Raw genomic sequence first — 21260 nt, 5'->3', positions numbered from 1 at the left:
CGCTCAGTGCACGCAGAACGTTCCCCGGGGAGCAGCCGGCACTGCCAGGGCAGACGCCGTCCCTGTGCGTAGGTACCCTTCTCCCCACCAAAGCACACCCAGCCGTATCGCTGATGCAGCCAGCGTGTGGATCCGCACTCTGTAACCAATAACCCGAGGGCTCGTGTGCTCTCTCCAATTCTTAGACACATCCCCGGGATGGGGACAGTGTGGAAAATAAGGCCATGATAGCACTGGCAGCATTTAGCAGCAGGGAGCCCACAGACAGCAAGCAGCACACCATTTTCGAGACAGCCAACACAATCAATGATGCTGTAACTCTTAAAACCAGGGAGCTCGGGGGGGGGAGAAAGATAGCTAGGTACTCCCAGGGAAAACAGAGCAAAACCATAGAGTGCCAAGGGAAAAAATAACCTGAGAGCAAAGGAAAGGGAGCAGTTACCTTCTCTATAACCTGCACCATGTAAAATGTTCCTAGGCCAGCCAGCTCACAAAAGCTCTGATCCCAGTAACTCTGACCTTTAAAACCTCTGGCAAGCACTTTAGGGTCTCCTGAAGAGACCACATGTCCTTCTGTCTACAAAGAGAGTACAGCGCCTTCTTCAAAGGCACGGAAGGACAGAAATAAAGGGAGTTTGAGATATTCTCAGCACGGTCTTTATGAGCGAAACAACAATGCTCCCAGTATACTCTCAGATTGCTTTGTCTGTGTGTGTTGAGTTTTGTCGTTCTCTAGAATAAAGCTGACCAAAACACAGAGAAATGTCAATAGCGCATGCAAAATTCATAGCTTCCAGTGAATCGCACGCCAAGCTGAATCTAGAAAACAGCCGAAGGAGACTCTAAGAGAAGCAGCGGCGGAAGATAAAGAGGTGCTTCTCTAGATTTGCCATTAAGATTCATGCCATCGATGAGCCCCCAGGTCATAAGGGATCAGCCCGCAGCTGGGTTCTCCAGCTGAGCAGGCTGAATGGACAGCTCTGCAAGCTGCAGGCCACCCCTCCTCCCCAGCAGCCCCGCAGGATAACCAGCCCGGGGACGCGCTGCCCGAGGGTTAAGTGACAGCACGGGCTCCAGACACCTCCCTGCATCTACTGAGGCGGACGGCCAGGACCGGCTGTGGCGATACCTGTTAAGGCATCTGCAGAAAAACAGACGACGACACCACAATCTTTTCCTTAGGGGACAACTGCCGGCCCTCAAATGTTAAAAGCCCTGGGTCAGCAGAGCCCCGTGCTGCATCAGAAGCGGTGGCTTTGAAGCAAAAGGCTCTCTATCCCATTAGTGATTCTCTAAACTGCCCGCTCACCCCATATCTCTATGGTGAATAAATTGATCTTTAGGAACTGAGCACAGTCATTTCCCAGTACTTTGTGGCAATTTTACACTATTTTCACAGAAAAGGGTCCATATCCTTTTCCTCTGAATGCTACTGCAAATTAACTCTAACACAGGCAGACAGATCAAGTTACCTCTGGATGCTGAGTGCAGAACCAATATCCAGCAGCTCAAGAACTGACAATGCAGACTGCTCACCAAGCCCCGATAAGCCCAGAATCAAGGCATTTATGGTAAATCTTATTTCCATATTTTACAGATGAAATTAGGAAAGGTAAGTAACCAAGCTGAGACTTGCATTCTTGCATGGACAAATACAAATACTGATAATCTAAACCCACAACTCAGGAACTACATACTGTAACGCACACATGTACATCACCGAGCTGGACTGCTTCATGCTGGCTTGAGAATTTTTGTTAAAATTAAACCAAAACAAGTCTATTTTTCATTTAAAACTACTGCAGCTGCAAGGCCACGGGTGGGAGTGCAGATGTGCAATACAAAGAATTACCAAGGGGGAGCTTCTCGGGACATATTACGTTCCCACCAGATTCAGCAAATGCATATTTATATCCCTCCATACTCTGCCATATGCCTCTGGGAATCCTAAAATTAATGGGACTTTTCTTAGGCAGGAGGTTATTTGTCAGGCTTTTGCCTCGGCAGGACCCGCTCCCATGATGTCTTCTACTCCTGAACGGCCGATCAGATCCAACCCCGGTCAGTAACAGCAACATTCTTCACCAGATGCTGCACTGTACGGAGGGAGCGCTGCAGGTCTCAAATCAGCCCTAAAAGGCCCAGCATCTGCCTGTGTATCAAGAGCTAAGTGGGGAGATGTCATTAATTAGAGACTCTCGTTGGAAATCTCAGTGGAAGGGATGAGAGATCTCTGCCAGCGGCAGCCCTGGCAGAGCAGGATGAGCCCTGCCGGTGCAGAGCCTCCCCTCCCCAGCACCCCAGAGCTGACCCTGGTGCTACGGCCCTTTACCCACGGCAGCCCGGCACGGTCCGGGGGCCCTGCAAACGCCCCGGAGTGCAAGAAGGGCTGTACACCACCAGTCTTCAAAGGACACACGGTCCTTTCATTTTAATACCCTGTTCTAGAGGGGAGAGCATTTCTCACGTCCTTTGGTAAGTAACATGACATTTGCAGCAGGACTCCGTTTACTGGAAGATGTTTGCAAGTCCCTGTCGCAGCTCCCACAGACTCCCCTTTGGATTAACAGTAAGAAAAAGGTCCTGCTAAGGCCATAAGCTGCTTCCCTGACTCAGAGGGTGAGGGCACTCTTCTTACCGAAACGACCACCCAGCCTTCCCCCGTTCGGGCAGGGACAACATAACCCCCCCATGTGTGTGTTACAGTGAAGCCCTCGGAGCGATAATGTCTCTGTCTTGTACTGCGTCAGGCCATAAAAGACCTGGAGGGCTTCACCCAAAGACAATTCACTGGGCAAGGGCTGGCAAGTGCTAAAAAAACCCCCAACAAATCCGCTTGCTGATGAAGAAGTACAGAAACACTAAGCACACAGCGTGACGGCTGGACTCAGCCTGTGCCGGTGTGCCCCCGCTGCTGGGGAGACTCGTCTCGGTTCCCTCCAGCTCTGCCCCGAGATTCACCACCCGCAGCCAGGATTTCCTCCTGGGCAGGCAGGCAGGTTTCTATCAGGAGACCCCGACAACCTGATGTCCCCAAAGGAGCGTAACGATACGCCACTGCTCCTGGGGCAGCAGCGGTGATAGAAGCAGGAGGTGGATACTCCTCAGCTCTGCCCGCTTCCACCCAGCGTGGGCAGAGAGCGGCATCCATGGGGAAAGAGATACCAGAGGCCCTGTAAACTTGTGCTCTTCCTTGGCCACCCGACATCCTCACAGGCAAACTCACCTGGAACATCATTTGCTTCCAAGTACTTCCAAGTACACAGTAAGCAAATGTACACTTCCGAGATGACAGAGGTACTTTGTTCAAATTCATCTCTCTACCATCACTTTACAAAACGCTGCCTGTGGGGCCACCCAATCTCTTGCCGTAACAACTCACTGTGTGTTCCAGGTCCTGTCCCAGCTTAGGTGAGCTGATCCAATTCAGTTCCTACACCTTTTTTTAATGTGGTGGGAATAGCCAGCTGCCCAGAGACATCTCACAACAGCAAACCTTCTTTCCAAACAGCACATTCAGTTCCTTTCGCCACGGGCCTTATTTTAATCCCTTTCTACTTGCCTAAAGTTCAGTTGAAATGAAGGGGGGGGGGATCTCATAAAAGACCACATTAGTTCTAAAGAGAAATAACATTACCGCTACCGGCACTGACCTGGAGAGTCCTACGGAGAGGCAGCCAGTCTCTGGTTATTAAAGAAAGAGGTTTACTGCCCAAGAGCAATGAGAGAGGATTGTTTTTCTAAATAATAAAAGTCATAAAACATTACCATGTGAAGGGATGCTATCCCCCTCTGCCTGCTTCCTCCATAGGCAGCCAGAATTAGGGACGTCAAGTATTATCAGGCTGTGAGAGCACACCTAACCTAACCAGGACCTCGTGGACTGCAGCGAAGACTTTGTCGACACAGAGGTACAAGCACGGAGGGACAATCCATTCCCTCCTCATCAAACTTCGGGGCTGGGTTGTGAGCGATGGAGGCAGCAACCGCCCGTCTGCAGCAGCGGCACCACGCACGCAGCAGCTCCGCAGAATGACTGGAGCGACGGCCCGGGAGTCCAGGCTCCACGTTCTTTCAAGAACAAAGATACTCTGCCGAGGCTCCAAGGAAGGAAAAAACGTAGGGCCTGTCTACACAGAATTATTCTGGAATAGGTCTTGTGTGTTAAACTCATACACTCTTATTCCAGAATTGCTTTCTTGTGAAGACAAGCCCTCAAAGGGGCAACCCCATCGGTTTTCATTTCAGAACCTCACCTGCCTGAAACCACCCAGCTGCTGCTTCTAGGGCTTTATGATGAAAATTTTCCTGATACTTTTGAGAGACAGAAACAAACAGGGAACCTGGCCGGGTAGCTGCAGAGGGATGGAGCAGACACAAAATGTAACACTGAAACATGGGGAAAAAAATAAAGAGCCTTTCTTAAATCTCCTACTGTTCCACTCTGAGAGCACAAGCAGATTGGGGAATTTTGAAGGAAGTCCAGGCACTAAGCTGAAGATGTCCCATTAATACCAGCTGCAGAGTCGGCCTTTGCAACGTGAATGCCTCCCCACCGTCAGAGGGATCTGATCTCCTAAATTACAGGTTCGACTCTGCGACACGTCTCCTGGTCAGGAAACATTCCCTGCATACGGCTCTTCAAGGGCTGACAGTTCTTTTCTCTGCCCAGCGGGGACGGGGGTCTTTAGGGCAGTCCTTACCCTCTTAGCAGCACACGTCCGCTGCAGGGGGTCCTACATGCACAAATGCAGCAGAACAGACCGTGAGATCCACGTGCAGCGTAGACAGAATTTAAATCTGTCTCCAGCCTGGGGATTAGGTTTTGTTATGACTGAGAACAAAGTGGACAACTCCACCAAATTGATTTGCAACATCAGATGGGAGAAGGATTTTAGCAGTCACAGATGGGAGTAAATCACACGCCACCCTCTGCCAGCTTCACCAGGGGCAGCAAAATCGGGCGCCGGGGAGCTCAGCTGCGTGCAGGCTGTCCCACCTGAGGCTCGGAGCCTCGCTGCTGCTGGTTACGAACTGGGACTACGCTCTCTGCAGAGCCCAAACTGGTCCGATGCCGCATTTCTTCCCGCGGCAGATGCGAACCAGGCTCTCCTACACAGCAGCTCTCCCCCAGGCCCTCTCCTTGCCTCCTCAGCATTGCCTGTGTGACCCCCCTGCCTGGTGCTGACTTCCCGCTAACCTCCTGACCGCTGCTGGGAGTTCTCATCCATTCCTCCCCAGTGCCTCATCCTGCTTCAATTTAACAAATAAATACGAAAGTGATGTTATGGGAATAACCAAGAACACCACAAGAGAACTTGCATGCTTCCAGAAGATGAGAGAATGTTTTTTTTTCCTTGTAGGACAGGACGCGTGGATGAAGTCTCAGCATGCAGCGTATCCTTCTCTGTGTCCTGCTAACCTGAACTTTCTCCCACGGTTTTCTGAACGCCAGCTGCTGATCTCTGCCCTGGCAGTGCCGCGGCGGGCTGAAGCGGAGGTGGACGCTCTGCAGCCTTTGGGGCTCTCTGGGCGGCAGGGTGCCGGGAAGCATCACTCGGCACATGAGCATCACATTACCCTCACTAACGCAACACCTTCGCTGAGCAACACAAAGGACATGTAATTAAACTTATTAATGCCTGCCCTTGTTTTTCGACTGTTCTCAGTTTTAACCGGCAGCAGAATTAATTACATTCAAAAGGACTTTGTCAGCTCATACCAGATTCCAAATGTTGTTTTTGCCAGAGCAAACCTGAAGGATGATTTTAACCCGTGACGTTCGCCCGAGCGTGGGTATTTGTTTGTTTAACAACGTGCCACTGCGAAGTTTGTCAGCGACAACCTGCAGGTCCAGCACAGTGTAACCAGCAGGGATGCCGACTGGATTTGTAACGTGCAAGGTGAGAGAGACTGCAAAAGCAAGCAAAATGACTCCAGAGCAAGAAACGAAAGGCGATCAAAAGTATTACCTGAGTTTCAATAATAAAAAATGTAAAGAAGCTAAGGAAGGAACTTCTCCCTATTTCTCAAGAGTGGAATGGCACCACCATCTTGCTTTTAACAGAAATTGACACTTCATATTAAAAAAATTACCGTTTCTTATCACATCACTCTAAACCAGCACACATTAAGAGTGCTGTATCTGGGCACATCTGATGCACACAGCGGGCAGAGACTCATCTCACTCTTTGGAGTTCAAACCATAGTCCAGTCCTGAGAACCAGTCACTCCCACAGCACCAGTCTGGAGCGAGTAGGGATTGTAGAGCCCCGAAAACCACCTGGGGAACCTCCAAGGAGGCCCAAGCAAAGCCAGGCCGTACGGCTGCTGTGAGCGCTGACCCGGAGCCCCCCCGCTCCCTGCCACCACCCGTGGGCAGGCACCGCTGGAACACGGGGGCTGCCCAGCTGCACCGGAGACTCACGAGTTCCCACGGTGGGAGGAGGGTGGGGATGAAGGTGTTGATTTTTATCACTGAAATTTTGCTTAATGTAAGTCTAGAGGCAGAATCTGGACAAGAAAGAAAAAGCAAGGCAGGATCTCTCCTCCTGGTTTAACCGCAAGGAAACTGAAGTCGCAAGCCCCATCTCCCACACCACGGCCCTGGCTCCTGAGCCCGGCCACGGGCGGCTTGCCTGAGGCAGCGACGATGCTTTAATAAATAATGATGAAAACAAATTCTTAACACACACAATCATGGACGGAGCGCTGCTAAAAATAAACAGTCCGTGCCGAGGACCGGGCAGAGAGCGAGGGGCAGGCTGGAGTCACCCAGCGCCGGCTCGGCAACAGCCGCAGTGGCTCCGGCCCCGCTCCGCTCCCTGCCCGCCGCCCCCGGCCCGCTCCGGGCCTCCCCGCGCCCCCGCCCCATCCCCTCCCCAGGCCCTCCCCATCCCCATCCCCATCCCCGTCCCGCCCGGGGGTCGCAGCCGCTGTGACAAGCGGCGCCGCGGCCCCGCCCGCGCCCGGCCCCGCCGAGGCAGCGCCGCTTCGCCGCCGGGCAACGCGCGGGTCCGGCCCCAGATCGCGGCCGCAGCCGCCCGCCCTCCCGCAGCCCTGGGCGAGCGCTGCGGCCCGGGCGCGGAGTTCGCTTTGGACGCGCAGGAACCCCGGCCGTGCCCGGGGCTGCGGGGCGCGGACCTCCGCCGGCCCGCGCACACCCGGGTACGCACGCACCCGTGTACACACGCCCTCCCCCGCACCCCCTTCCCCCGCACTCACCCGCAGGGCCCGGCTCCCGCCGCGCCGCCGCCGCGCCGCCGCCCCGCTCCGCCTCGGCCATGCCGCGCTCCCGCCGGCCGCGGGCGGGCCGCCCCCCCGGCCCCCGCCGCCCCGGGCCGGCCCCGCCGCCGCCGCCGCCGCCGCCGCCCCGCCCCGCGCGGGCAGCCGCGCCGCTGCCGGGGCCGCCGGATTGGCTGCGCTGTAGCTGGGCAGAGAGCCCCGGGCCCGCCGCCCCCGCCCCGCGCTCGCCGCTCGCAGCCCCGGGAGCGGCCCCGGAGGAGCCGCGCGAAGGCCGGGCTCGGCTGCGGGGGGCGCGGGCGGAGATCGCGCTTCCCTGGCCGCCGGCGGGGACCCGCCGTGCCCTCCTGCCGCGGCCGCCGAGCCGCGGTCCTGCTGCCCCGCGGGGCCGCCGCCGCCCGCCCCTCCGCGCACCCCGCTGGGCGCCGGCGGCCCCCCCCCCGGTGCCCCGCGGTCGCCCAGCCGCTCACCCCTCGCCGAAGCCGGCCTGTCCCGCGTCCGTTTCATTTTGTCGTGATAAAGCTCGGGAAAATGCAGTTCTCCGGGAGCCTTTATTTTTGCAAAAACCGCACTAGGGCGCTTCTTCCCCGACCGCTTCCCTGCTGCTCGGCGGGGAGGCTGTCCCTGTCCTGCAGGGCGACGGTACCGGGGAGGGGAGACGGGAGGCAGCAGCCTGCCCGCCGCCAGGCCGCCCGCTCGGCTGCCCTTGCCCTCGGCCGCACACGCACATTCCTTTCCCATTTTGGAAAGCCGAGTCACTGACCTTTGCAGCAGCGCAAGCCACAGTAAGGAGTAGCGTCTGCAGCAGCAGCCAGCCGCACCTGCGTGAGCCATGATCCGCACCCCGGCACCCCTCACGCCCGGGGGGATCCCGCATGAGAACGGGCCGCCGGCCGGCACCCGGCGAGGCTCGGGTGAGCGCTGCGCTCACGGCCCGGCTCCCCGGCGCTCCCGGCGCAGCTTGGGCTTGCTGAAGTGCAGACTCACAAAACGCGGTGCCCAGAGCAGCAGGTAAGTGCGAGGGGAGGAGGCGAGACAGTGGAGAACAGAGGGGAAGGCTACACACCGTGGTCCAACTGTCCTGATTGCCACCATCCTCACCCAGCCCACGCCGACACGTTCCCAGAGCCAGACTGCTGCTGTCATCGTGGCGTATTCAAATGCCTCCATTACTCATCAAGAACAAAGTAGGACTATCTAGTAAATGAAAAACCACCACATGGCACTGTCCCCTGCCTGTTATTTATGGCTGCTTCCTTTTCCACTTTTCAAAGGCTACCGTCCATGTCTGCAGTAAATCATAAATCCTCCAGCTCGTGCAAGGCTGCTCCGGATCAGGGGAGAAAGCAGGCACCTGGGCTGCACCTGCTGGTCAGCATTGGAGGGGAAAACGAGAACAAAGGTAAATATCCCTGATTAAAAAGAATACCCAGGGTTTCCCCACACCAGAGGGGAGGGAAGCAGGTCTCAGCGTGGGAGACTGGCGGGTCCTGCCCGAGGCAGCAGGCACGAGTCTCGCCTCCTCCAGTGACTTGCAAGCAGGATTCCCAGACGGACCGTCCCTCCGGCCAGCACCACCGCGCTGACAAACGAGTCAAAATGCGTAGGTTCTCTGCCCAGCTCCGACACTAACTCCCTGCACATCCTCACTTACATGCCTCTCTTCCTCCTCAGCCAGAGAGGTGGGCATGACCCTCTCTCACCTCCAAAGGATCCAGAAAATGTGAAGGACCGGCAGCATTATTGCTGGGCTTGAATAATAAGGAGCACTGTCTGTCACCTAAGGCCAGTGGGGTCCTTTTCTTCCTTCCAGGGTAAACTGGTCCCCACCACACCCTGGGGACGACGGCATCAGCTCGCCAGCCATGCCGGGACGAGCAGCTTGTGCAGCAGAACGCCCCGGTCTGTGCATTTCCCACCTTGCCTCCTTAGCGGCGCACGTGCAGACCCCTTCTCCTTGCAGTCTGCAAACAGTGCTCTGGATTTAGCACATTTTGCCTCGTTTTTCCTTCCCCCCCTCTTTCCCCCGCCAGCGGTTTGAAGTTTTCTCACCCTTTGCTGGCAGATGCCATGCAGAGAGACAAGCTCGCTGTCCTCGATCTGCTTTTCAGGGCTTCTATAAAGTAGGGCACCAGCATCAACCCAGCGTCAGGTTTTTGATACATTGCTGGAGTAGCCAAAAATAATAACAGGCAGCTTCAGTCAATCTTTTCGTTCTCAAATCTGCAGCAGCAGCAGCACAGGGGTCCTTTGTGCGGCAGAGCAAAAATATGGTGCGCGCCAGACTGAAATCCCGGTCAGCAGTCCACAGCCATTCCCGCCTCTGAGCCGGGCTCACCAGCAGCTCCCGAGTAAGTGCACTTGGGTCCTCAACAGGGAGCCCTTGCCTTGTGGGATCCCCTTTCCCACAGCCATCAGTGCTTTGCTCTCCTTATTTCCTGTAGCACTTTATCTCCCTTGCTGCGGCGAAACGCTAAGGTCAAGTTACAGTTTTACCAACCCTTTTATCTTTCTGGCAAGGCATGAAAACGCAGAACCTGAACTTTGGAACGGGCCCTCGCACTTGCAGTGGGTGGAGAGCGGAGCAGACCGAAGGCAGTGGGAGAAGAGAGAATCCAGGTTCTCTCTGCAGCCCAGCACTGGAGTATTTTCTGTTGCACGTTCAGACACATTATTAGGACAATCTGGAAGGAAGTACCGAACCCAACAAGCATGTGCTTTTGGCCTGTGTTCCAGCAGGAAGCCAGATATGCTGGGAACTGTGGCAGCTCCAGCTGACGTAAGGACCCAGCACAGCTCCACTGCTGCTACCAGATGACAAGGAAGAGGACCAGCAAGACCCAGCGAACGGGCTCTGTTTGCTGGGAACTGCCCAGCTGAATTTCCCCTGTCCCAGACCTGAAATTCCAGACGGTCGGTCTGTGCAGGACTGGCACACGAGCCAGGCATCAGGAGATGAAGTAACGTATGAACTTGGAGCCCCCAGGTGCTCTGTGGTACTGTCCTGCTGCACATTCATTCTTCACGCTCTCACCTCCGCAAATGACAAATGTGTTTCCCAAAAGTACCGTGCTGCCAGCGGGCTGTCCCATTGATCACGCTGTACTTGGGCTGGTGTCTAAAACACGCAAACTTCTTGGGGCTACAGGTCTGTAATGCACAGGTCATTCATTCCGCCCGCCGCCCCATGGCCTCTGGACTGAATATCCTTGTGTAGCTCAGGAGGTAGAGAAGCTAAAACTTTGCAGACCAGGGCCTCGGGGACTGCTCTTTCCCCCTCCCCAGGGAGTGCCAGGCAGGGAAGAACCACACTCCATTGACTCAGTGCTTAAATACTGCTGCAGTGAGCATTACTACCACCAAAAAGAAGTCTGTACGTCAAAGTCTCAGCTAATTTTATTCCAAGCCGGAGTTTATCCCAGCTTCCTTAAAGCAAGCTCGTACCTCATTCCTCATGTGCACAAGGTGGTGTTTCCCCTGCAGACTGTTGCTCTCCCTACGGGCGGCTCTGTTCGGAGGGCGATACGCAGGTGTACAACACGGTCAGAGCTATTCCCGTCGCTGCCGAGGCTGGCATCCTCCCTGGGGCACGCTACGTGACCTCTACCCCTGCACATTTGCACCTCCTCTTATTTACGGGATCCCAGCACCCACCCACCCGACTCACTGTTTAAGAAATAGCATTTGTGAAAGGAAAGCCACTGTGCTTCGTCAGAGGGCAGGTAAAATAGTACCTTCAGTGGGTTATTACAGTAAGTTTTCCATTCCAGTTAGGCTCGGTGATTATTATTTGTATTATTTGTAGTCCTCTTTTCTTGGGTCACTTTATCTCCTTTGGTCCCAGCCAGGCCTGGCTTACTCTGTTGCCTCGGCTGGACAGGGGAGGATGGTCAGACACGGCTTTGCCTCCAGCCCTCTGGGCAGCGACCCTTCCAAACTCCTGCTGTGTTTGCCTTTTTGAGCTGTTAGACCCAGGTATCTCTCCCTTTTTGTTGACTGTGAAGCCAGTGCTTTATGACCATGCCGTCTATCGCTGGGAAAAACGAATTCCCCGATAACCTTAAAGAGTCAGAAGTGGAAGGGACTGTGATTACCCAGATTTATTCCAAACCTACAGTTAAAATCAAAATGCCTGTCGATGTCCTAAAAAGCACTTCTTCTAGAAAGTTCCAACGATCCCGTATTTCAGCATAATTTAACATTAAAAGACATGTAGTCGGACAACTGGCTGGCTGCGACTGGGTTGCTGCTCAAGCGTTGGGGTGGGCATAGTCATTGCGGGGCTCTTCTGAAAAACTCTTCAACAGATGTACTACAGCCTATGGCACCATCAAGCAACATACAGATTTCACTGCAGATGCCATTAAATCAACTCTCAGGACTCCCAACGTTCCTCCATCAAACTGCATATTCACACAGTAGCCTCCGAGCGCTCAAGAACTACAGCTGAGCAGCCCGTAACCTTGACTGCATTGCTGGGTGTTTATTTTGTCCTTCAGTTCCGTTTCAGCACAAAGGTAATGTGAGGCTGAAGGGCACAAAAATTACCCAGGCTTTGCGGACTACAGGAACAATGGCCAGATTAAACTAAGAGATTACGAAAAGATTTCTTCAGCTGCTTTATTAAAATGTGCTTGCTGTTCACAAAAGCCGAGCTGCGGCAATGTAGCAGAATTGACATCTAGCACTGCTGAAAAATCAGGCACCGTATCAGATAGCATTTACACTGAAGGAATATTTAACCTCTGACTAATGCTGCCTTTTACTCCATATTTCATAGCGGCTAGACAGTGGATCTGGACCAGCCAATTTCTCTTTCTGCTTGTAATTAGCTTCACTTTTCTGCTCTCCTGAACAAGTATTAGACTTTCCTCTAGGAATGTAATCCCAATCAACAGGAAACCTGTCTTTACTGAGATGCCACTCATCTTTTCTGGAGGTTTTATTTAAAACATAACATTGTTCACCTTCTTTTCCTCAGTCTTTAATAGTAAGACCAGTTGCTCTCGGGGTACCCAGCCCCCTGAGCTGGAAGCCAGGGACGGGGAGCAGAATGCAGCCCCCACAATCCACGGGGAAATGGTGAGCGACCTGCTACACCACGTAGACACACACACATCTATGGGGCCAGATGGGATCCACCCAAGGGTACTGAGGGAGCTGGCGGAAGCGCTCACCAAGCCACTTCCCATCCTTTACCAGCAGTCCTGGCTCACCGGGGAGGTCCCAGCTGACTGCAGGTTAGCGAATGTGACACCCATCTTCAAGGAGGGCCAGAAGGAGGATCCAGGGAACTACAGGGCTGTCAGCCTGACCTCGGTGCCGGGGAAGCTGATGGAGCAGATCATCCTGAGTGCCATCACGCAGCACGTACGGGACAACCAGGTGATCAGCCCCAGCCAGCATGGCTTTATGAAAGCCAAGTCCTGCTTGACCAACCTGATCTCCTTCTATGACAAGGTGACCCGCTTAGTGGGTGAGGGAAAGGCTGTGGATGTTGTCTACCTAGACTTTAGTAAAGCCTTTGACGCTGTTTCCCACAGCATTCTCCTGGAGAAACTGGCTGCTCATGGCTTGGGCGGGCGTACGCTTCCCTGGGTAAAAAACTGTCTGGATGGCCGGGCCCAAAGGGTTGTGGTGAATGGAGTTAAATCCAGCGGTGGCCGGTCACCAGTGACGTTCCCCAGGCTCGGTATTGGGGCCAGTCCTGTTTAATGTCTTTATCCATGATCTGGACGAGGGGATCGAGTGCACCCTCAGGCAGTTTGCAGACCACACCAAGCTGGGCGGGAGTGTTGATCTGCTGGAGGGGAGGAAGGCTCTGCAGAGGGACCTGGGCAGGCTGGATCCATGGGACGAGGTCAACTGTATGGGGTTCAACAAGGCCAAGTGTCGGGTCCCGCACTTGGGTCACAACAACCCCATGCAACGCTGCAGGCTTGGGGAAGAGTGGCTGGAAAGCTCCCTGGTGGAAAAGGACCTGGGGGTGTTGGTCGACAGCCGCCTGAATATGAACCAGCAGTGTGCCCAGGTGGCCAAGAAGGCCAACAGCATCCTGGCTTGTATCAGGAATGGTGTGGCCAGCAGGACTAGGGCAGTGATCGTCCCCTGTGCTCGGCACTGGTGAGGCCGCACCTCGAATGCTGTGTTCAGTGTTGGGCCCCTCACTCCAAGAGAGACATTGAGGGGCTGGAGCGTGTCCAGAGAAGGGCAACGGAGCTGGGGAAGGGTCTGGAGCACAAGGCTGATGGGGAGCGGCTGAGGGACCTGGGGTTGTTCAGCCTGGAGAAAAGGAGGCTGAGGGGAGACCTCATCGCTCTCTACAACTGCCTGAAAGGAGGGGGTAGAGAGATGGGGGTTGGTCTCTTCTCCCAGGTAACAAGTGATAGGACAAGAGGAAATGGCCTCAAGTTGCGCCAGGGGAGGTTTAGACTGGATATTAGGAAGAATTTCTTCACCCAAAGGGTTGTCCAGCACTGGAACAGGCTGCCCAGGGAAGTGGTGGAGTCCCCATCCCTGGAGGTATTTAAAAGCCGTGTAGATGTGGTGCTGAGGGACATGGTGTAGTGGTGGGCTTGGCAGTGCTGGGTTAACGGTTGGACTCGATGATCTTAAAGGTCTTTTCCAACCTAAATGATTCTATGATTCTATGATTGTTATTAGCAGCAGATTTTTATAAACCTTTTTGTGAGGTCCCATTCCTGCAAACATTCAATATAATTTTGTGCTATTAGTCTCGCTTCAGAGACACTACTTAACATTCAACGACAATTTGAGCCAAGAAGCATTTGCAGGAGTCAAGTTTTGAATTTCAGATCTAAACTACACAGGGGTACCAATGGCGTATGACTTTGAGCCTGACAAACACGAATACATGTTTTAGCATCTAAACTACATTTTATTTTGATTTGTCCTTCTGTCTAACAATATTGGCATATAGAATAGCTTCAGTTTAATAGGTAATAGCTGACTTCGGAGACTGAATGATGTTCTTAAACAAAATGATGTTCTTAAAAAACAACATCCAATCAATGAGAAGTTTATAATCAGAATAAAGTTAGGAAAATGTTCTTTTGCTGCTGCTGAACTCTTTCTTAAAAAAAAAAAAAAAAAGGAAGAAAAGCTCAAAGCATTTTAAAGTTTGTTTTGATTGTGTGTATTTTATCCAGAGATGGCACCAGGATATAAAGCTAATTTCTTCCAATTGCTATCTGCCTTCTAGCCAGATAGATTTTAGTGTCTTTTAGGGATATAAAGCACATCCTTCTCATGGGACCTTCTTTTCAGATAGAATGAGAGATTCACACCGACGAAGTCGGTCATTTTTCTATGGCTTTCAGAGCTGTAGGCGATCCATCCCAGGGAGCACAGGCGCTATCCCCTGCTCTCCTCTGCCTCCGGCATGTTACAGGAGACAGAAGCCCTTGGAAGACACAGAATATTCTTGCACTCTTGTACACAGCATCTGAGCGTACGCTGACAAGGTAAAGGGAAATCAGAAGGCACTGAGGAACGCTGAAGGCAGAGCCAGTGCCTGAGTGGGTGCACGCTCCCAGCCCCTCAGCGCTGTCCCTGGGCTTGTCTCGCAGGCACAGAATCTGGAGGTAGCTACGAGCCCCCTTCTCCCGACAGCCTGGGGCTTTCCCTTCTGGGGCGCTCTCCACAGCCAGCTACCGACAGAAATCAGTAATACTGACATGGGAACCAGGGTACCTCCACAAACAGCCACAGCCATACTAAAAACATCCCCAAATCCCCAAGCAGCAAGACGTGTCTGTCTGCAGAACCCGTGCAGCGCTGCCTGACAGAACGGGACCTCAGGAAAAGCCATCGGCACTGAAAAGCTTGCAAGTCCAGACTGCAGTCCCCATCTACCCCCCCCAACATAGAGCCAGGAAAGGGAAAGATATTTTTAAACATCATCACACCGTTTTTTACTGATCTCTCCATATCTCTTTTCTGACTCGCACCGATAATCCATTTCCAGGGATGAGCCGCTTGTTTTTCCCGGAGCAGCGTGCGGTACAGCTCCGCACCGAGCCCGGGTCAGCCCCGGCGACCCCGCTGGGACCCCCGACCCTCTCTGGCCGGGCTGGCTCTTACCGTTCCAGACTCCCTGACCAGGAATTAAACTTTGCGATACTGGGGTGCACTGCATCAGTTCTCCAGCTCATTTTAAAAAGTGCAAGTATCATTACTGCGTACTTCATGCATTGCCGGGGGCAGCTACTTCCAGAGCTGATGTAAAAATTGTTATTAAAACTTACAAACTGTGAAAAACTCTTAAAAAGTCCAAATCCTGGCACTGCCCTAAATTAAATTACAGCCGCAGCCTGCCAGGGGTGCATGGATAAGCACAGAGCCATGCTTGCATGCAGTCTTTATCCACAACCCACACCTGCTGCTCCCTTCTGAAAGTTTAACTAATGAACACAGTGTACAGCCCAGAGGATTTAAGATATGGAAAAGGTCAGAGTGAAGACTCAGGAGTGAAGAACAGATTGAACGGGGTTCATAAATGACAGCCCCATTTTAAACCTAAAATTAATTTTTTCAATGAATTAGGGCAAGTGAGCTTTCCTCCAACTCAGACAATGCAGCTCTCCCTGGATATGGAGTGCTGGCGGGAGGAGGAGGGCACACGCACCCAGGAATCAATGCTAATACCCTAAAAAATTAATCTCTGAAAATTACTTCAATGGAATAGAGATGATTTCGTATAAATCTCTGTATAGCAAGAGCTGATGAAGTATCACAGTGATACCTAGAGTAAGTACAGCCTGCAAAAAAAGGCTTTGTCTTTTGTACACAGGGTTGGTGCGGTCACTCTGCCTTTTTGTGCCTCAGTTTCCCAGCTGTGACACAGGCTGTTACACCAGTGACTCTGTGAAAGCTGCTGGGGTCTGTTAAGAGCTAGTCACGGTTACACAGGACTGAGGATAGGAGTGGCTTCCCAAAGATGAAAACACAGGCCAGTCTACTTTACATGAGAGTCATGTTTGTGATTTCAAAGCGTAGTCAGGACGGCACTTCCCAGGGAAGGGACGGACAGGCTCTTATCAAAGCCACGGTAAGCGTATTGGACTTTGAATGTGTTTATGAAGGCAAATGTGTTTACACACAGTGTGCTTTTTGGTACCTGCAGGACAAAGCCGGCCATGGTGGCAACAAGCTTTGCAAATCTAAACCAGACCTCAGAAGTACAAAGTCTCTCAACCTGGCTGAATAACATATTAATTAAAAGAAGACGATGAGCGGCACGTCAGCTTTGCTCATCGGAGCTGCGGACCTACAGCCTCCCCTTCGCTCCGTCTGAGCCGTGCCGGTGTTGCTGCTGAGCTTCCAGGCTTGCTCCTGCCTCGCTGAAGGGCAGTGCCTTGTACGTGTACCCAGCCTCGCCCCTGCACAGCCCCCGGGGAGGGGGACTTCGAGCCAGGCTGCCAGGCTGGAAGAGACGGGGCTGCCGAGCTGCGACTGCAGAGGCTGAAGCACGGTCCTGGGCCGCGTTCTCTGAGACACACGTGGGCTCCGATTTACCCTCTAGCCTAGAGAGCAGACAGGGGCGCCGGGATCTCACACCCATCTTCCCTTCGAGGGACGAAAGCTCAACTCTAAATTTGGTCTCTCTTTTTAAAGGGCTGTCTGTGATAGCGAAAGATAACAAGTTTAGAAAACCCTCATTGTCCTTACCAACATAGGAGCTTCAAACAGAGAGGTCAAGCAACATTTGTTTTCCTAACAGCTGATTACTTATTTCTCTCAGAGAGATGAAGTTAGACCCAGTCAACCTTTCTGACCAGAAACACTTTTTACCACCCTCTGGATGGGACATGAAGAGATTCCTGAAGGAGCCTTGTGAGCAGCCCTGTCTGATACACAAAAATCTCCGTCCCCGTCTGCTACACAAGGGAACCAGAGGGGAACTTGACCGAAAGCTTCAGACCGCAGGGAGGGAATGGAGGCAGGAACAGGGACAGGTCTGAGCCCTGATTCAGTAGCTGTACAGCAGAAACAATTTCCTTTTGTAACCAAGTTATTTTAAATCAATCTCGTTAGACAGATGCAAAGCACTGACACAGATGCACTGGAACTGGTTTGATCCTTGCCTGAACAGGATTAACTTGCCTCAGTTATTAACCAAATTAAACTCCAGCTCATCTTCCTTGCAAAAATGGCTGTATTTTACACTGATAGTTGTGCTGTGCAGAATTTTTACAGAGACAGAATCTGGGAGGGTTTTCCTTTGCAGCAGGTACTCCCACACCGCTCCCCACAACCTGGCTTGGCCTCAGTTAACTCCTTTGAGGTGGAAGTGTGCCTGCCTCATCTGGAATTTTACTCCATTTTTAATGTGAAAACCTACATTTTAGGCCATTAGCCTGTACTGATCACAAGAAGAGTTAAAACCATTTAGATGCACTACACTAAAAGCCTGAGTTGACGTAACTAGATTGAGTTAACATAAATGTAGTTGCATGGACACATCTTGTTCTGCAGATCTAGCCTGGGTTCCGCTCCTTACACACGGTCCTGACTCTTGCCTTTTCCACTCACTGTCACTGGCTTTGCTTTGTGGTTCCCCAACTCTGAAGGGTTAAATCTGCATAGCAGAAAACAAAATTTATCTTACTTTCTTCTGAGAAAACTCCACATGTTTTGATCTGGAAAGTTAGGGTTTAGATTTCGTTCTTGCATTTAATTTCTTAAAACACTGATTTCCACAAATATTTTTTCTTCCTCTGCTGAATATAAAACCGTCCCTCAAGAGGGAAGAGGCAGCAACCCCCTGTGCCCCGCTCCCCATCCTCTGAACTGCCACTGTGCCAGTGCCACTAAACCACTTTCTCTTATCCCGACAGATGCTAAGCTTAGGTCAAATCCCTGGGAATACATGGGGCCAGCGTATGTTCTCATTAACAAAATTGCAGTCTGCTCCTGAGCTGATGAGGCTGCCCTGGATTTACACCATCACAGCTAACACCGGACTCCGTTTTGGAGGGGTGCGTGTCCGTGGGCACCCGTGGCTGATGGCTCTGTGCCTTCTCTGATGAGAAGTAAGATGAGGCAAAGAGAAGGGACAGAGTATGATGGGCCATGGAGTCCCCACCCCAACCAGGACAACAACTCTGGCACGCCGGGGAAGTTCAGCCAGCTCAGGGTTGCAAAGGTGCCGGACTCCCATCAGCTGGCCGTTAGCGGAGTGATTTACTCTGGTAACACAAGCTGTAAATCGGTAAATCAGAACCTACTCCACTTGGGGAGGCAGCTGACAGATTTGTAGGTTTAAGCGACTATAAAGATCAGGCTACTTCACTGAGCACGGCCACGCGGCCCAGGGAGCTGAGCTGCCCACGGCAGAGGCTGCCGACGGCGCCGCAGCATCCGCCCCGAAGCGTGAGCTGCCGGCAGCTCCCCTCGCTCGGCACTGACCGTGCCTGCCGGGCTCCCACCCTCAGACAGGGCACGCACGCAACGGATCCCAGAAAGCTTCTCCAGAGCTGACAACCAAGGGCTGAACAACGCTAGGGCAGGGTTAAGGCAGGACGGCCCGAAGCAGGAGGCTGAACTCTGGGGTCCAGCTCTGCAAATCCCTTCCCAACATCCACTGCCCTCACTTCGCCCTGTTCCCAGCCCCCCGCCACCTCCTCTCCTCATTCCCTACACCTCTTTTCCTGCCCAAGACTCGATCCGATGGGAACACGGAGGTAGAGGGCTTAAAAGAAAAACAAGCTACTAGAAACCCAGCGCTGCCCAAGAAGAAGGTGGGTCCTGCAGCATCCCCAGCGCAGGGAAGGGCAGAGAGGCCGAGAGGCAGCGGGCTCCCACCGGGTACCGGAGCCTGCCCCTAACTCCCCGATGCAGTGGCCAGCACCGGAGCAAGGAAGCCAGAGAGGAGAATAGCGGGTGGAGCGCCCGGGTGGGCACCGAGCGGGCAGCTCCCCCGGGGTGGGCACGTCCCAGCCCGGTGCCGGCGGATGAGCGTGACTCACCTCTCTCTGGCGGCAGGAGCCAGCTGGCCGGCTGTGCCGCCTCATCTCTCGCCAGCCTCGCAAGCGAGAGGCTGGATGTCTTTATATACCGTTTCAGCAGATCAAAACTGAAAGCAGCAGGTTAGTTCCCAAATGAGCAACAGCACTGTAAACGCCGGGAAGCAAAGTCCAGCCCAGCCCAACCAGTCCCAACTGCCTTCCGCTTGCCACCACAAACAAGAGCCGTAAGCCACTGCAGTCGCCACTCTGCACAAGCAGCATTAAAACCTAAAATGGCTTCATAAAACAACTGGAGCCATTTAAAAAGTACATGCTGTGTGGCCCTAAATTGTTCTGTCTCTCCTTTCCAGGACAGGACTGACCCCCAGCCATCTCCAGATGTCCCTGTTACGGGGCTGGAGGCAGAGCAGCATCCAGGGGACACGCAGGCACTGCCAAACGCTGGTGATTCAGCTGAAGCTCCCAAACCAGTTCAGGTGAAAGGGGAGCTCTTTTCGGCAAGAGCTGTGCCACCTCCCCAGCCAGCAGCCCAGCCAGGAGCCCAGCCACCGCCCCCCGGACGGGAGTCCCCTGCCCAGGTTGCTGGCCAAGGTGGCAGGGGCCACGCAGGGCTGCAAGGGGGAACGGCCTTGGGGGACCTCATAGAGTGCCCCTTCTCCAGTGCTCCTCAAAAGCAGCAGCTGGCCATCTCGGTCCACGCGGGCTTCAAACTGTGAGACGAAAAGCTCCATTTCCTATTACCAGCCCCCTAGTATGACTTTTCTGCTCCTCTGCTGTATTTGTAGCTCCCTGACTTCATCTCCCAGACCAGTACAATTGTTGCTAGCTTCCAACACCCAGACACACACACACACACATGCTTGGGAATGGTCTCGCTGGAGGTGATCACGTGGAGCGTGATTCACTCCGGGCCCTGGCTGGAAGGCTGCGCGCATGCCTGCGGTGTCAGGGCTGTCCTGCCATTAGGAAATCATCAGCTTGTCAACAGGAATTACATGAACAGACCCTGGCTGTTGATGAGTAACTGAGCACATTCTGTGACTAAGTCACGCCATAACCTCCAGTCATATCTCATTTACAGAGCACGAGGACGACAATTCAAATTGCTGGGCACATTCAGCGTCAAAGGGGTGGCACAGGGACAGTACTGATACGACGCAGACTTCCGAGAAATTAAAACAATTGCCAAGTGAGAAAAGCGTTCCACAATTTCTTCACTTCTTCTTTGGACACTTGAGAAACGCGCAACTGATGAGGATCTGGTTGGCTGATTACGGGGGGTAACGCAAGGGTGATGCAGGCCAACCTTCCCCCGGTGCGGAGGGATGGGTTAAACGCGCTGCGCTCTCCACCCCACACGCTTCTGCCAAAACCAGCTGCGCCAGCAGCTGCCGTGCAGCACAAGACAACTTCGGAAAGGCTGCCAAGAGAGAGCCACCTTCTCTCTGAAGCGCCCACAACGCGCGCATCCACGTTTACAAATGATGGGATAATAACTTAGATTTTTTGTTTAAGGGCTTGGTTTTGGTTTTTTTATAAAGAGATTAGAGCTGGTGGGAAGTGTTACCCCAGCCCCTGGGCAACGGAGAGTGGCAGTCGGGGCTGGCAGCAGCGCAGGGTCCCCGCCGTGGCTCGCTGGCAGCAGGCTTCAGCCCCGCTCCGACGGGTTCGCCTCTAGGAGGGAGAGCCCAGGCCTGACCCTGCTCTCCTGCCTGCCCGCCCCGATCCGGCTGACCCCAAGGGACGACGGTGCCAGGGCAAGCACCGGATTTCTGGTCCCAGTCAGAAACACTGGTCACTCGCACGGGGTTACATTTGAGCCCTCCCAGGTGAAAAAGGACGCAGCCTTTTGAGCGGCCCAGTCCCTCGGACAAAGCACATTTTCCTAAGCAGACACATTCCTGCCGCTGTTGAATTAATGACACTCTTTAGCAAAGCTGCTTGGAAAGATGAATCATTTTACTCCCCTTCTGTTTTTATTTTAATAACGACCAATGTAATTGTCTTGACAAAAGGAAAACAGAGCTG

The 21260-nt window shown here is 53.4% G+C and overlaps 1 protein-coding gene across 15 annotated transcripts in view; it reads right to left on the bottom strand.

Moving 5' to 3' along the window:
- DAB2IP (DAB2 interacting protein) overlaps positions 1-21260 on the bottom strand; it is a 168465-nt gene that overhangs the window by 47769 nt on the left and 99436 nt on the right. The window contains exon 1 of one of the 15 annotated variants that reach the window (XM_075519915.1): positions 7713-7926. The exons of 12 other annotated variants lie outside the window; for them this stretch is intronic. The gene's annotated coding sequence lies outside the window, so the exon portion shown is untranslated. Of the gene's footprint in view, positions 1-3768; positions 3879-7224; positions 7315-7712; positions 7927-21260 lie in introns of those variants that run through there. 2 more of the 15 variants (XM_075519911.1, XM_075519916.1) reach the window with 2 other exon arrangements.

Source organism: Mycteria americana, chromosome 17 (assembly GCF_035582795.1).
Source record: "Mycteria americana isolate JAX WOST 10 ecotype Jacksonville Zoo and Gardens chromosome 17, USCA_MyAme_1.0, whole genome shotgun sequence".
In the NCBI taxonomy this organism is placed as follows: Eukaryota; Metazoa; Chordata; class Aves; order Ciconiiformes; family Ciconiidae; genus Mycteria; species Mycteria americana.
The sequence above is the reverse complement of the archived record's forward strand: the minus strand, read 5'-3'. Positions and strand labels throughout refer to the sequence as shown.